The sequence below is a fragment of the Tiliqua scincoides genome, chromosome 6 (genome assembly GCF_035046505.1).
Source record: "Tiliqua scincoides isolate rTilSci1 chromosome 6, rTilSci1.hap2, whole genome shotgun sequence".
Taxonomy (NCBI): domain Eukaryota; kingdom Metazoa; phylum Chordata; class Lepidosauria; order Squamata; family Scincidae; genus Tiliqua; species Tiliqua scincoides.
This window is the reverse complement of record NC_089826.1, coordinates 6609377-6615208: the sequence shown is the minus strand read 5'-3', so window position 1 is coordinate 6615208 and position 5832 is coordinate 6609377. Positions and strand designations below refer to the sequence as shown.

The window sequence follows — 5832 nt, the reverse complement described above, 5'->3', positions numbered from 1 at the left end:
CCTCCCAGTTTGAATCTCACCTTTGCCGTGAACTCGCTGGGTGGCCTCAGGCAAGCCGCTCCCTCTCAACCTCAGTCTTTCCCATCTGCAATATGGGGATAATAATATTAACGGCCCAATTCTACCCTTGGCCAGGGCTGCATCCCTTGGGCTGGCTGGGAGAGGTAAATAAACAAACATTTTACCAGGCACTCCAAGGTCCCACATCGGTCTACTCCAGGGCTTTTCAAACTGGGGTGTCGCGACACCCCAGCCTGCAGGCCCTGGCCCCTGCCCCCTTAAGGGGCGGGGGCAGCCTGGAGGCAGGAAGGAGGCAAAGATGCGATCCCCAGAACCGCGCCGCTCAGGGGGGCTGCAGGGGCTTGGGTACACGAAGCCCCCCTGAGCAGCGCCACTGCCTTCCCCTGCCTCTGCTGCCTCCCCCTCCCGCCCACGCAAGAACTTAGTGGCTCTCAAACCCTCCCAGAGAGTTTGAGAACCACTGGGCTGCTTGGATCTACACCAACTCTTTTGCTGGCATAGTTTTTTTACACTGATGGGGGCTTGCCAGGCCTGGGACAGTGGAATAGGATTTGGCAGCCACTGCCAAATTCCATTCCATCCCACTCCCAATCTGTCCCCAGCCCAGCCTAATCCCTGCCTTGATCGACCATAACCATGTTGATGGCTGGTCTATGTACCAGTGATGCTAGCACATTGCTTCCTGACCTTGGCACAGGTAGCAGACCTCCACAGACCAATGGAGAGGCTGTTGTGATGACAGACTTCAGGATATGTTGGTAGACTTTGGGATTGGATCCCCTGATAGGGCTGGGCTATTGCACACTTGGCAGGGTGTTTGCATGGACCAGTAGCAAGATAGCACATATGAAGTGCTTTACGCACTCTGAAAGTGCAATACAAATGCCAAGTGTGGGGGGGGGGGAGGAACCCAGGTTTAATGCTCTTGTCTCTGGCCAACATGCATCCCCTCCTCTATGATTCTATGACTCAAGCAGTGCTGGCACCAGGTTGCTGTTGTTGTTGGTTGGCAACCTTCAGTCTAGAAAGACTATAGTATAAGCCTACAGCACCCAGTATTCCCAGGCGGTCTCCCATCCAAGTACTAACCAGGCCTGACCCTGCTTAGCTTCCGAGATCATGGTATAAGCCTACAGCACCCGGTATTCCCAGGCGGTCTCCCATCCAAGTACTAACCAGGTCTGACCCTGCTTAGCTTCCGAGATCATGGTATAAGCCTACAGCACCTGGTATTCCCAGGCGGTCTCCCATCCAAATACGAACCAGGCCTGACCCTGCTTAGCTTCCGAGATCATGGTATAAGCCTACAGCACCTGCTATTCCCAGGCGGTCTCCCATCCAAGTACTAACCAGGCCTGACCCTGCTTAGCTTCCCAGATCATGGTATAAGCCTACAGCACCTGGTATTCCCAGGCGGTCTCCCATCCAAATACGAACCAGGCCTGACCCTGCTTAGCTTCCGAGATCATGGTATAAGCCTACAGCACCCGGTATTCCCAGGCGATCTCCCATCCAAGTACTAACCAGGCCTGGCCCTGCTTAGCTTCCCAGATCATGGTATAAGCCTACAGCACCCGGTATTCCCAGGCGGTCTCCCATCCAAATACGAACCAGGCCTGACCCTGCTTAGCTTCCGAGATCATGGTATAAGCCTACAGCACCTGCTATTCCCAGGCGGTCTCCCATCCAAGTACTAACCAGGCCTGACCCTGCTTAGCTTCCCAGATCATGGTATAAGCCTACAGCACCTGGTATTCCCAGGCGGTCTCCCATTCAAATACGAACCAGGCCTGACCCTGCTTAGCTTCCGAGATCATGGTATAAGCCTACAGCACCTGCTATTCCCAGGCGGTCTCCCATCCAAGTACTAACCAGGCCTGACCCTGCTTAGCTTCCCAGATCATGGTATAAGCCTACAGCACCTGGTATTCCCAGGCGGTCTCCCATCCAAATACGAACCAGGCCTGACCCTGCTTAGCTTCCGAGATCATGGTATAAGCCTACAGCACCCGGTATTCCCAGGCGATCTCCCATCCAAGTACTAACCAGGCCTGGCCCTGCTTAGCTTCCCAGATCATGGTATAAGCCTACAGCACCCGGTATTCCCAGGCGGTCTCCCATCCAAATACGAACCAGGCCTGACCCTGCTTAGCTTCCCAGATCATGGTATAAGCCTACAGCACCCGGTATTCCCAGGCGGTCTCCCATCCAAATACGAACCAGGCCTGACCCTGCTTAGCTTCCGAGATCATGGTATAAGCCTACAGCACCTGGTATTCCCAGGCGGTCTCCCATCCAAATACGAACCAGGCCTGACCCTGCTTAGCTTCCAAGATCATGGTATAAGCCTACAGCACCCGGTATTCCCAGGCGGTCTCCCATCCAAGTACTAACCAGGCCTGACCCTGCTTAGCTTCTGACCTCAGACAAGATTGGGCATGTGCAGGATAACAGGTTGCTGTGGGCCCAGCCCTATGCTGGTCTTTCCATGGCAACCTCACCTGCCCATCACTGATGGCACATTAAACGCTATCACTGCCGCTAGTTTAGGAGTCAGCCCAATCCAGGGTATGGATCATTGATCAGGGCCTAAATCCTAAAGCCCCTCCTGGGCCACAGTACCAAAAGAGCAATCTTCTCCCCCTGCAAGCACCGCTCAGCACTCATACAATTTCCTGCACAATCTCATCCACACTTACAGTTGACGTACGAAAACAGCAGGGAGAGCGGATCAGAGAATGACTCAGTGACTGTTGCCCATAGACAAGACCAGGCTTCACACTGACTACAGTGGCAACATTTCAAAATGAACTGGGTTGGTTCCCTGTCACTTTGGTCAGCCAGAACGGTCCCTCTCATTGCAGCTCAATACGCATTTCACTTCTTTTTTTAAACCCTGTGTTTTTTCAACACAGATTCACAATAGTTCAGATATTTTTCCCATAAGAACATAGGAAGAGCCCTGCTGGATCAGCCCAAAAGCCCATCTAGTCCAGCTTCCTGTATCTCACAGTGGCCCACCAAATGCTTCAGGGAGCATACAAGACAAGACACAACCTGCGTCCTGGTGCCCTCTCCTGCATCTGGCAATCAGAGGCAACCTACCTCTAAAACTAGGACTTTACACATACCTGCCATGACTTGTAACCTGTGATGGACTTTTCCTCCAGAAATTTGTCCAATCCCGCTCCATTTGTGCTCTCATCAGTATTTCACACAACAGGGGTCGTGTGCTTGTCTGGCAAAGGAGAACATCAGGATTATGCCTGATGCTAGGAGCTAATTTTAAGAGCGAAATGGGATTTATCAGCAAGCATTAGATTCTATATGCAAAGTCACATTTTTCATTTGCAAAAGGAAAACTATTCAGCTGGGTATTTCTTAACATATGTAAAGGGTATGTGTGCGTGTAAGTGTTTTCACATCATCAATCCACCTTGCAACTTTTAATTTTCATTCTGTCATGTCCTTGATGGACTCAATGCAAAAGAATGCCACAGAGATTCTCTGAGTACCTGAATGAGCATTCAGCTCCTTGCATAATTCTGCTAATTCATCCTCTTTGTCTGGTCTGATGGCAAGGAATGAAGTCGCTCCAGCATTGTGATAATCTTTGTGGACAGATCCAGGCACTGATCTGATGAGTGCAGGAGGGCAGGAGGTCTGGTCTAGGGGGTAGAGTCTCCGTTAGCCCGAAGATAACATCAGAAGGTTGCCAGTTCGAGGACACCAGCTCCCTGATCGGCTGAGAATGGCGAGACCTTGAAGCAGCTGACAAGCCCAGCTGAGTGATTCCACCTGCTCTTGGTGTGAGCAAGAAGCATCTTGGCTGCCCTCCATGTGAGAGATGGAGCTGCTTCCCAGCCTGCATGGGAGAACTGGAGACCAGAAGTGAGACCAAACCAGGAAGATCCATTCTGAAATGTGGTTGGTTCTTGAAAGATGATTGTAAAAATCCCCTTGAGGGATTTAGAAACGCCTGCCTATGTAAACCGCCTTGAATAAAGTCAGAGGAGTAATCCGATGACCAGAAAGGCAGTATATAAATAGAAGGCGGTATATAAATACCTAAAAAATAATGAGGGTACTCAAAGACCTGCAAAATAAATAAGTAAATTAAGGGCGCAATCCACCAGCACTAACATGGCGGTGCCAACGGGACATGTGCTGCATCCTGCAGTTGGGTGTCACTCACGGAGGCCTCCTCAAAGTAAGGGAATGTTTGTTCCCTGACCTCGGAGCTGCATTGCCCTTAAGTCAGTGCTGGAAAGCACTGATTGCACCCTAAATGTATTGCCATTTGCAGAGAATAAATATGCTGTCCTGCAGATCTGGCAGGCAGAATCAATCCGTGTTGATTGATCCGTGATCAATCCGTGTTGATGCAGTGCTGCCCGTGTGACTTTTGCTGTGTCCCACAAGGGAATTTCAGCTGCTGGAGGACTCCTTGAGGTAAGGGGACATTTGTCCCTTTGCCCAGGTAAACCCTAGCAGCTGGAATGGGTCCAATTGGACCTGTGTGTCAGCAGATCAGGTCTGGAAAGGGAGCCAGCAGCACTGATTCTGCCCTCTCCCAGGCCCAATCCACTCACCTCTGCCCCTGTTGCCATCCTCCCCCACCCCATTCCACCCCATCCCCAGCTGGTGTCCCTCCATGTGCTGATATCAACGGGAAGGCTCTGGCCTTCCCACCAGTGCTGTTCATAGGAGGTTAGCCTGGTCTTCAATTAACTTCTATGTTTTAAACAGCAGTGCACATTTTTCTCCCAAGATCAACAGGGCCATATTCCAGAGTTTCTCAAACTGGAATCGTTCTGTCCTCTGTTACCCTGCATGTGCCTGATCTCGTCTGATCTCGGAAGCTAAGCAGGGTCAGGCCTGGTTAGTACTTGGTTGGGAGACCGCCTGGGAATAGCGGGTGCTGTAGGCTTATACCATGATCTCGGAAGCTAAGCAGGGTCAGGCCTGGTTAGTACTTGGATGGGAGACCACCTGGGAATACCGGGTGCTGTAGGCTTATACCATAGTCTTTCGAGACTAATTCCAACTCCCAAACCACTACAGGATGCAGGATTATACATTGGCTCTTTTAATTAGTGCAACTCCTTGGTCACTATGGCAGGTTGGAGTAGGTATACAATAACGGAGAGATTGAAACAGAACAATCATTGAAGAGCACCCAATGGCACTAAATCAGGTATAAAGGAGATTTTCATGGAACCTCCTTTGGAAAAGGGATTTGTTTAAAAAAAAATTGCAAAATACTGCCTTGGACACCAGGTACATCAGATTTAGAAAATGCTATTCAGAGGGATAGGATGGAAAGGTACAAATGAGCATTCCATCTTGCTGGATGCTGTATCCAAGGGCATCCTTCTTCCAACATGTGGGGAAGTTATTAATTATTATTAACAGTATTTATATACCGCTTTTCAACTAAAAGTTCACAAAGCGGTTTACAGAGAAAAATCAAATAACTAAATGGCTCCCTGTCCCAAAAGGGCTCACAATCTAAAAAGATGCAAATGAATACCAGCAGACAGCCACTAGAACAGACAGTGCTGGGGTGTTGGACGTTCGTGTAGTACTTTTATAGCTGATGCTGCTGATCTCCCTGGGCCGCAGTTCAGCTGATCGAGGTATTCAGGACTCTGTAGTACTGTACCGACGTTTGCAGTAATCATTAGGCCATACCACCTCTGGCTAAGCCAATCCTCCGAGCTGGAAATCCTTAAAACAAGATGTTGATAAAGTGGAGACTTGAAAAGCAAACATTTCCCCCAACAGAAGTGATGAATTATTCATGGGGAT

At 49.9% G+C, this 5832-nt stretch overlaps 1 pseudogene; it reads left to right on the top strand.

The window, feature by feature from the left end:
* The first annotated feature begins 4830 nt into the window (after positions 1-4830).
* On the top strand, positions 4831-4951 carry LOC136656223 (5S ribosomal RNA; annotated as a pseudogene).
* The last annotated feature ends 881 nt before the right edge of the window (positions 4952-5832 follow it).